General features: G+C 29.6%; 1 long non-coding RNA gene across 1 annotated transcript; it reads right to left on the bottom strand.

Moving 5' to 3' along the window:
* Positions 1–2,471: 2,471 nt before the first annotated feature.
* On the bottom strand, positions 2,472–11,826 carry LOC147910105 (uncharacterized). The gene is made up of 2 exons (XR_015544612.1): positions 11,299–11,826; positions 2,472–3,820 (listed from the first exon to the last, which is right to left on the bottom strand). It is a non-coding gene; the product is annotated as an uncharacterized LOC147910105 (long non-coding RNA).
* Positions 11,827–11,849: the final 23 nt, after the last annotated feature.

Here is an 11,849-nt window from a genome sequence, read left to right as displayed (position 1 = left end):
GAAACGCAATATATTCGTAGTTAAGATAGAAAAAACGTTTAACACATTAAAATTATTATTTACAATAGTTTTATATTGATTGTGTAGTATTAATAAGGTAATTAATTGTTATCAATTACTAGCAAAAATTAAATTCATTTAACACAAATTTCAAAGAAAAAACATACTTTAAGAATATTTTTTAACATGAAATGCTTGAAGGCGTAAGTCTTTCAGGCAGGACGCTAATAACGAGTCCTCGCGTTCTCTTGTTGAAACGTAAGTCCCAGATTACCTTACACGTTAATTACGCAGTAATTAACTCTCGTCGTCCTCCTCTCGGCGCCATCACATGCGAGGCTAAGTATGTATATAGTGAGAAAGTCGATGGATCGTGATTTGGCTTTCTTCAAGCCGAATCTTTCGTAAGCTCTGATCGCCGCCATCGATGTGGAATAAAAGGTGACGATGGCGTTTATCGACCCTCCTACATCCAACCCCGCGACCCCCAAAAAAGACGCAACAAAATACGACGTTACTGGTTCCAACTCGGCGCCATTAAAACTTCATTTCATGCTCGTTATTCGCCCGTACTTTTAACGACCCCGATAAACGGGCCATGTCAGATTCTGATGCGCAGCAATTTCGACAAATTTGTCACTGTAATTGGCATTATAAATTCTTTCACAAATTCAAAGTGTTTATTTTTGAGTTATTATAAGTAATTGAAACAAAGAACTTTCCAAAGAAGAAGTTCCCGAAACGTAAAAGCTCTTAAAGGTTACTTAAACTTAAGATTTTTTTCTTTTAAGATTTTAAATCAAAATTTATAATTTTTATAATATATCAAACTTTTTGTTAAGACAAAATTAGGCTGGCAGTTGAAACGGATTACGATTCGTAATCCGTTTTTATTTTAAAACTGTCCTAAGTAATGTCTCAAGATGCTAATATGACTCTATGACCGGTATTTATAGTCGGATCTTATATTTTAAGTATAGAACCAATCAGAGCCCCGTATTAGCATCTTAATATTATATATTAAAAATGAATACTTAAAATGGTCTTATACACTACTTAACATTACTTAAGATGATTTTAACATTACTTAAGATTACTGATCTTAAAATAAGAATGGACTATCGTTCTATGATTGGTTTAAAATTTATGTTGATAATTAGATGAATAAAATTGAACTCGATTCAAATTTTTATTCTTTATTTAATTTTGAATGGATATTATTTTTTTCTATACTTTTGAGAAATCTGTTACTTTATTTTAATATTTTATAATATATATATACATAAAATAAAAACACTATTTCCTATAAAAATCTTATCGTCACATAAACAAAATCTGTTCAAGATCTAACTCTTTATATATGTATCTAATTATTTATTTGAAAAAATTTATTTCATCTTTTCAATTATAATTGAAAATTTATTGAAAATAAAGCGGTACTTTAATTACGTAAAACATTTCAAAAAGCAAAATTCGAAGTGCCACACTTATTACGAACGGCAAACTAAACGTCGTGGGTAACTTATAGATGTCTCGATTCTTGCGGTATCGCAAAATTGAAACAGGCCAATTGAAACAGGTAACAGAAAGCGTTTTCAGCAACAGGTATTGATACCCTATTATTCTCGCTTCATCGATTCGATTGGACCTAACTCTCATGCATGACAGGTACGCGGCACGCGCGCAGGTAAAAATCACTGCAGGTAGACATCAATTACCGATGCAATGATGCTCGTGCCACACTTGAAACGTCAATAGTAACTTTAGACACCACGTTTTAGGTCTTAGTATTTGAAAGCATGTTTAGGCTAAAGAGACTTATTTAACGTAGGTTCTCGCTCATGTGAAACAGGTACAATTTCTTTAAATAGTAATAAATAATTATTATGCTCTGATATAATAATATTATATCAGTATTTAAAATTCAAAATAACACTATATATATATATATATAAATTTAAATAATATAAGATAAAAATAATAAACAATTGTAAACATCGAATTATTTCTTTTATATAGAATTAAGTTTAATAATTATTTGTAAATCTGAAAACTTGAAAGACATGAAGCTACTAATTATATTTAATACGGGCATCGGGGCAATACAAAACACAAGAGACGCCATTGCACGAAAGGGAGATACGAAATGTGTTGCTGGTCGAGGGTCCACCCTCTAAACTCCACCCCTACCGCCCTTACCTAATGTACGACGAGCTACGAAGTACATGCTCTTTTATTTGAAGACCGGTAAAGATTTATGAATAGTCTAATTTGATAATAATATGTGACAATATTGTATTTGATGTTTTTTTTTACCAGTTATTTATTAAAATAAATAAAAGTGAAAATTGTCTTAAAGCAAGTTTTATAAAAACACTATATCCTTACAAATTAATATTAATGGTACATCTAAACAATAAAATGCAATATAAAAATAGGTAATAACTTAAGAAATTAAAGAAACAAAAAAAGACATTGGAAACTTTATTCATTAAGCTTTCATAGAGTCAAAGAATTTTGAATAGTACAAATGTGAGGAGAATTTTATAAGAGATAAATATATTGATTAACCTAATAAATAATAAATTTTATGAGAGTTAAATGTTTCAATCAACATGAAAAAAATAATAATTTATATAGAAAATATTTAATTCTATATTCGTTAATATATTTTTTTTTTGTTAGTACGACTATACTATAATATCTTAAAAAAACAATGAAATATTATTTTATTTATTTTATTCTATTTACGAATAAAAGATAGTCACCGCGTACGATTACGTTTTTTTATCCTATTAATAATGGAATACTATTCAGATATAATAAGAATGCCTAGTCATTTTGTATTCTTTTTCATTCGGAATTGTGACAACTCATGTAACCCCTCCCGCCCCCCTCCCCTCTTCCTCCCTTCCCAGAAGTCGGTATGCAAATAAGGTGAATGAGAAGAGATTTTCTTTCAAAAAGATAATAAAATATTCACAATATATATATATTAAAAGTGTATCAAATAGAATGATCATCGAAAATGAATATACTCTATGTATGAGAAGGAGAAGGGGGAGAGATCGTTTCCGAGTGCGCTCATTAATGATGCGTAATTAACGATAATGCACTTCTTCGGCACAAATTCTGTAGAGAGGGGCGGATCTGCGCCCATTCTGCACTCTCTGATCATCGCGGTATCTGTTCGTGGCCACGGCTTTCCAATTAAAAGCATTTCGGAATTTCCCGAGGCGGACGCTCGCCGTCTCTCGTAGCTATCGTCTACGTCGTTCCTACGAGAAACGGTGATGGGGAGAGAAAACGCCGGAGAAATCGCTCGGGCGCTATAAGTCAAATCTTGTTTGCGAGTCGGTGCCTAGTTAGGACGACTGACCGGGTCTGCTGCGTCGAGGGCTCAACGCGAGGAGGTGGGCTCGTCGGGAGGAAGAAGAGAGGGTGAACCGAAACGAGTCGACAGGGAGATTGAAGCACCAGAAGAGCGACCGGGGGCAGGAGGGTGCGCGAGTACCTCCTCATCGACCGTATAATTAAACCGGGCGCTGATTAAAAAAGTTACCATGGCCGTAAGATCATTACAGGGCCTCCAAATCCCTCCCGCCGCCCTCCGCGGAGGCCGAGGTTCGCTCCTCACTTTCTCTCGTTCGCTCTCGACCCTCGGGGGTTGCGGCCTCTTCCCGTGCGCGTGGTTCGCCCTGCGAATTCAGACGCCGTGTTTTTCCGCCCGACGGAGAGCCCGCAGACGGAGAAAGTCGACCGGTCGTTGTCTCCATTAGTTCTACCGTCGCGTCATCCTCGCGCGTAAAGTTGTTTAACCCTTGAATACATAAATTTTTATACGACTAAACAAGACTGCATCGTTGACTATAACATGGGAATAAAAGTCTGACAAGAATGCAAAAAACAATAACCAGATTAAAACTATTATAAACAATACAATAAAATTAAGCAAAAAAGGAATAATCTTAATGGTTGACTTTTATTTAAAAATATAATTATGAATTACAATGCACATCGAAAACATATTAAACATATAAATAATGTGACGTATTACTATAATTGAGAGTTGATACATTAACGTATAGAGCATATCATGAAAATTGTATTTTGACATGACATGTACATGCAATTAGATCACTCAATTTTAATTTTACATATATTTATAACGGAACATCTTATTATTTTTGCGTTTAAAATTTATTAATTAAAATTATGATAACTTCTTTTAACATTTCAAATATCTATTAGTATTATACAATAATTAAATATCTATTATATCATACACAACATCAAACATGGCTCAATAATAATGAATATTTTTATAAGTACACTTCCTACATAGATTATCATTTCAATAATAATAATAATATAATAAATAAAGCAATATTATTTATTATCAAACGTTTTGATTCAAGCATAGTTATAATGTATAAGGACCAACAAAAAATTAAAATATTAAGGTAATAAATAATTAAAAAAGGCATTCATATATTTAAATATTAAAAATAAAGATTATTAATTTCAAATTATCAAATGTATTAAAAATATTAATGTGAACTGTTCAATTCTGTTTATCAACATAAATATTGTGTATATAATTAATGTATATTTAAATGACAATGTTCTGAAAGCATCGTATAAATTTTTTTCGCATCTTAACTCTTAAGTAAATTCTTCTAATTCAAGCTCTTAAGAAATTCTAAAAAAGAAAAAGTTGTGGATGAACCACAGTTACCCCTATTCATTTCCTTCATTATGCAGACTAATGCGAATAGTTGTAATCGCATCATGACTTGGTCTTCTTATAAACACATTTTTATAAATGCTTCTTCAAAGTTTTAAATATCGTCGGAATATTGCGTACATCGTCAAATAATCCAATATATTTTTATGCTTCATTATATTGATTAATATTAGAATTTTTATATATAATATTTCAAAAATATATATTTAAAATAAAATTTTGTTAGTATTATGGAATATTTTAGAATACAATCTTAGAAAGAGAAATCCTTCTAATTAAGTAATTAAAAGTCTACTTAAAGAACATAAATATAGTTCTCGTAACAACAAATAAATAATATTAATATGAACAAAAGAAGTTCCTTCAAATATTTTTATAGAAATATTTATTGATTCTTAAAAGTAATTTATACACAAAGTATATTTGTTATAGTGTATAGATAATAAATCTTTCTTATTTTCTATTTATTTGATGCAAAACAAATTAAACATATTCTCTAAATTTAAATCAGTGAATAATCACTGATATCAGTACCAAGTATACCATTGATAATCAGTGAATTAAATGTGAGATCCCTAACCTAGCTAATCTTTATTAATGTGATCTAACTAACTCTATTTTAATGTTTAAATTTAATAAAATAATTCAATAAATATGGTATTGCAAAATGGAAATTAACGTGCAATTATCAATATTTTATTTTTAATTATACAAAGCTCAAACATTCTCCCTTTTTTAGTTGAACTTCGCTGATTATCAGTGCCAAGTATGCCACCAGGTAATTAGTAACTATCCACTGATTCAGATTTAAAGAGTATATTTTAGATAATTTCAAAAAAGAAAATATATAATGTACAGCTTCTAAGAAATATTAAACGACATAGAATTACATTTATAATGTTACTTTATCTTATCATACATATTAATTAAATTACAAATATGTGTTGTAAAAATAATTATCTCTGATCATAAAATATGAGCAGCAATAAGGTTTAAAAATTTTCTTTGCTTTATTGAATATAAAAAATCAGAAATCTGTTTACATCGAAGATAGAAAATCTTAAAAAAAAAACAAGAACATTGATCGCAATAAATATTTTAAATTTGTATATTATAAAATTAATATTAACAATATGTAACGTTATAACAAAGAAAATTACTTTTATTTTAATTGCACGTCTTAAAATATTTCAAGAAATGTATTTGTGATTGCTCTTTGATTTGTGTGCATATATAGAAGATATATATATATATATATATATATCTTCTGATACTGAACTCATTTAATAGAAACCAGAATCTGTGTTCTCTCGTTCTACAGTGTAGAATAGAAAAGTAATATTGGATAAAACTTAAAAGATGCTGTTACCATATAAGATCGTCAATGTTACATACTATCGCGAATGATATTCTTTTTGTGAAGTAAGTTACAAAGATCTCGAGATGCTTGCTAGCGCAACCTCCGCGACCCTTTTCTCGCTTTGTATCCGGGTGTAGTCCATTCGTCTCTCCGCGCTACCGATGGAAACTTTCTTAAAATTCAATATGAACCTTGCGGGCATCCCTACGAGTCCGGGTCGCCACCCCCGGCGAACGAGCCCCTTCAGCCGATGGCGGCGGGGCCTGGTTACCATGGCGATTCTTTTGCTTGACAGGTGGCTGCAACCACCACTACCGCCGCCACCGCCACCGTTGCCGTCACCGCCGGCCACCCTCTCTACTCTCCCCACCTCCTTCGTCCATTCTGCCTGCCACCGTTACGACGAACCAATCGCACATAGCGAAAAAATATTCAATCACGCGTCAAGAACCCGGCCGGTGACGGTGGTGGTAGTGGAGGAAAAAGAGGGAGAGAGAGAGAAAGAATCGGATCGCCCCCTCACGACTGCCATCCCCCTTACCGATGAGGAACGAAGGTCGATGGCGGTGGAGGTCGAACCGCCCCGTTCCACTGCCCTCCCTCTCCCTCGCCCTCTCCTTCTCCCGTCCACCACCTCCTCCTCCTCCCTCTGCCAAGTACGATGGAATAATAAAATGCCTCGGATTACATATTCAAAATCAATGGCTCCGTACCTTCGACGTACGAACCAGAGTGGGTGGGATCTACCTCCTTCCACATCAGACTCGGACCCCCGGGTTTGCACACCGGGGAGGAGGGTGGGTGAAAGCTATGGACGGAGAACATTCCGCGGCCGACATTTTAAGCAACCGCATTGTCGTTACCAATTAATTCTCTTTTCTTGAATGTCTCTTTTATTTCTACGGCACGTCTCACAATTTCAAGGGATTTCGATCTTCTTCTTAAAGTTAAGGGGATGTCACTTTCGAAGAGCAAAGGTAGAGCAAGTCTTCTATCTTTGAATAGTACAATTCATCCGCAAAAAGTTAAGATTTAGGAGAAATCTTGTACGAAATATATAACAATCTATTTTACAACTTGTACATCATCTTTTAGAAGTATATATATTTTTATATTAAATCTTTATCGCATTTAGGTCATCTTGCTTTTTTTGAAAAAATATTTTTCCTTATTCATATAGCTCTTCTAAAATTAACGTCTCGACATATTACTAAAACTTATTTAATGCAATAAAGTTAGTTCTTAATTTCTATTTAAAAAAAAATAGAGAAATTTCGAAAGAAAAAAATCTTAGTATAAAAATATAAGACGAGTAAAAGTAAAAACTGTTTAATTGAAAATATATAATTTTTCAAAGCTTACATATGTGCATTTTACACGCAAAAAAAGGATTTAGTAATATCAGCTAAATATCAGTTGCTGATATTTAGCGATTTAAACTTTGCTGTTATTGCTAAAACTTGCCTATTGAAGACAAATACATTTGCTGCTGATATCCAACCTTAGTTAAAATTAAAACTGTACTTAACATGAATAAGTACAAAACAGCTATTCCTCACTATCTTAGCTGTGTAACTGAGCAACTGACTTACGTCCATTCGCAATTGTTTTTGAGACTCTGCTGATCGCAGCACCTAAATTTTAGCAGTACCTAAATTTTAGCAGCTAATAAATTGAGCTTGACAGCAATGATATTTAGCTGTCTCTGTTATAAGGATACATGCCATACAGCTATATTTTAACTGTGTTGGCTAACTTTTTCTGTGCGTGTAGAAATCGAGGCCAATTTTTCAGTCTAACGGCAAAAATTTGAAAGTCACGATTAACTTGTGAAATTATTGTAATCAGTCATAGTTACAAGCAGTTTTAATAATGCAATTTTTATCAAATTATATTTAAGAATAACGCTTTATTTCTTTAAAATAATTATTAAACTAATTAATTAATTATGTATTAATTATATATTAATATTAATTTAATAATATTAGCAGTAAGAATCAAATCAAATTTGTATAAACATATCGATGGATTAGAAGCTATCGAATTAGAAACTTAAATTGAGATCATAATGAATTGTTTGCAATTAAATATTTTATGTAATACGTTTAAATATAAACTATTTATTTTAATCTTGAACGTGCGTTTATTTTATTTGTTTAAGTATTTATTTTTTATTTATTTAAATATTTATTTATTATTAATTTGTATCAAATTACTTTTATAAGAAAGCGTATAGATAAAGAAAATTAAAATAAATTGGGATTTCATGTTATTTGGCACAATTTTTTTTTAATTCACGCTAATTAACTGTAATTACGCGCGAACAAAAATCAAATGCAGCTTTATAGAAGGCGTGGAGTATAAATCCGCCTGATCATTATGACAGTTGAGTTATGCGCAATAATTTCATGTACAATCAAGGATGAAATGGTTGAAGGCGTATTTCGTAAGAATTAATTAATCGATCTTTTTGAGATTGATGGCATTATTTCCTGACAATCAACTGCTACGAGTTTAACTGACAATGAGTAAAATGAAATATTGACGAATGAAATGACAAAGATTGAATTAATTTATGTTCAAATTATTATTATCTGTCCTGTCCTTATGGAGAAACATATATGTAAACAATACTATAATCGCATTATATTTGTGTGTGTGTGTGTGTGTGTGTGTGTGTGTGTGTGTGTGTGTGTGTGTGTGTGTGAGAGATAAAACATAAATTTAAAAACTAAAACTAAATTTAAGTGTATACATAACTGAATAATTTAGAATAAACAATTTATCTGATATGCTTAAAAACAGATATAAACATCGTTAATATTTAGCATCGTCAACTATATTCTGTAGTAATATATTATTGAAATATATTACTACAAAATACTATGTATATTAAATCATTTTTCAAATACTAAAATATATTTAGCAGGATTGGATGACAACTAATTAATAAATACAAAATTAAAAGTTAACAACTTTTAACTTAATTTAATTATTTTAAAACTTTAATATTATTAAATCTTTTCTTTTTAATTTATAATTTCTTTATCTTTCTAAGTATCAATGTTATTCTCTATTAAATCTCAAACATTAGAGAATTAGTTTAGAAAAATCTCAATGATTGACAACGCAATCTCGCAACACTCAAAAATGAATATGGATTGGATCTGTTTAAGGAATGCTATCAATGCTATTGTGTCATACTATTCTTATTTTATGTCTATTGAGTAATAAAGAAAAAATAAAAACTTTTTACTTGTATACAAGGTGAGAGCATACAATTTGCACACCTCGAAATACTTGTAAACTATAAGTTGTATGAAAAACTGTTATATATACAAAAATTGCATGACTTTGAGGGGACTATTACATAGTGCATACAATTTTTTTTATAAGTAGAGGCGTTAAAAAAATTTCAAGATCAAATTCATTTTTTAAAATGGAATTATATGAATTTTTTTACACAATACAATATAATTCCCCTAACTATTCTGCACATAAAAGTATTAAAATGAAGGTATCAAAAAATCAATAACTTACAAAATATTTTATACTTTATCCGGCACATATTAACATAAAAAAATATTAAATATCTCATAAAATATTAATTTTTTTATAATCATACCTTAATATTTTTATGAACAGAACAATAAGATGAATCAATTGATGTATGTAAAGAAAACGTAATTGTTCTAAATATATTTATATATGGGCAAAATGGATAATTTTTTAAATAAACAACTATGTTTTCTTTACACTAATTGATTTATCTTATTATTCTGTTTATAAAAATATTAAGATACGAGTATCAAAAAATTAATACTTTACGAGATATTTAATATTTTATGTCAATATGTGCCGAAATAAGATAGATATAAAATATCTCGTAAATTATTGATTTTTCGATACCTTTATCTTAATACTTTTATATGCAGAATAGTTAGAGAAATCATATTTTACATAAAAAAATTTATATTCCATATATTTTTAAAAAAACGAAGCTTATCTTGAAATTTTTTTAACGTCTCCACTTATAAAAAAATTTATGTAATAGCTCCCTTGAAATCATGCAACTTTTGTATATAATAGTCTTTCATACAATTTAGAGTTTCCCAAGTTTTTTGAGGTGTGCGAGTTGTATGCCTTACCCTGTATAATTTTTAAAGAACGCGCAGGTATGGCGTTATAATTGTTTAAATGTAAATAATCTTATACTCCAAAGAGGAATACAAATTACATTTTATTTTCTTTCGTAATATAAATATCAAAATATGAAAATATCTATATAAAAATATTAAAAATCAGTTTTTTATTGTATAAAAAATATTTTCATATAATTTACAGATAAAATACTTAATTTATCTGATAATCGATATTGTAATTTGTTTTGTTAAATAAATCTGATTTTAAGAAAAATTAGAATATTTTGATTTAATAAAAATAATATTTTTCAAAATTTATTTAGTTAATTCAATCTCAGCATAACTTTAATTGAATTAGTTTTTTAGTCATTCAACTTTTAACTAAATTAATTTTATAAGTTATTAACTTTAACTTAATTTAATTTTAAAAAACATTAACTTAATCAACCCTGACATTTAGATATAAGAAACAAACTTCAAATCTTTGTTCGAAAATTTATTTTTTATTTATCCGTGTATGTTCTTATGAACAATTTACATTAAAAAATAATTTATTAGTATAATATATTAATGTTGCACATTAAATAACGCACTAATCAAAATAATCATTTATTAAATTGTTTGATCACAGAATCTTAAAAATCACAGTAGAGTATTAAAAAAACAGATATTATTTATTTAAAATTTACATTTTATTCAATTTTGTTTAAGTTTAACGTTAAAATGCATTAATTCAAATATAATTAAAATAAACTACTGCAAAAAATTTTATAAATATTTAAACAAATTTATATTCTTTTTATATAGGAATATGGTATTCATTTATAAAAGAATTGCATATTGTTTATAAAAGAATTGCGATCATCGTACACAATATTATTTAGACAGAGATAATCTTAAATTATAAATTATTAATTTTTTATCTATTTACTTCTACGTTGCAAGAAAAATGAAAATTATGAATCGACCAGCTTATATGGATTAGATAAAAAATGACAGCCATTAATTATCTGATTATGAAAATTTGCCATTTTTCTTTTCGATCTCACCAATTTCGATGATGTTTCCTTCCCATATTTCACCGCACTGGTCGCACGATTGTCAAAGTAATTCAGACGCAATAGGCAACGTAGAGATTTGATGGCCGGCCGTTTTGAAACTGGCCTCTTGCATTTTATGTGAATGGAAGACCCGTTCCAAGGGCCACCCTTTCGTCGACCACGTAGTGGGGTGGACCCGCTCGAGTTTCACGTGACCCCTTAAGAACACCACGAGGACTCCCCCTGGACACACTCGTCATAAAAAAACCGGATTTTCATAAATATTTTCTGGATTCAGTTGTGCCAATATTAGCGAATAGATAATATATCCATGATTTAATTCTTAATTTAACTTTCTAAAATTAAATTCTTACTAAAAATTGTATATAAAATAGTTTATCTGTATGTGAAATGAAATAAAATATCAAATAGGTTTTATTTATTCTTAAAGAGCCGTATATGCGACAAGAAAATGATAAAAACATTATTTTTTGACAATATTAGCTTGACTATCAAAATATATTAATGAGTTAATATTACTAAAATGCAAAAGGTAAATA

Source organism: Acromyrmex echinatior, chromosome 3, assembly GCF_024713525.1.
Source record: "Acromyrmex echinatior isolate Ae372 chromosome 3, ASM2471352v2, whole genome shotgun sequence".
Lineage (NCBI taxonomy): Eukaryota > Metazoa > Arthropoda > Insecta > Hymenoptera > Formicidae > Acromyrmex > Acromyrmex echinatior.
The sequence above is the reverse complement of the archived record's forward strand: the minus strand, read 5'-3'. Positions and strand labels throughout refer to the sequence as shown.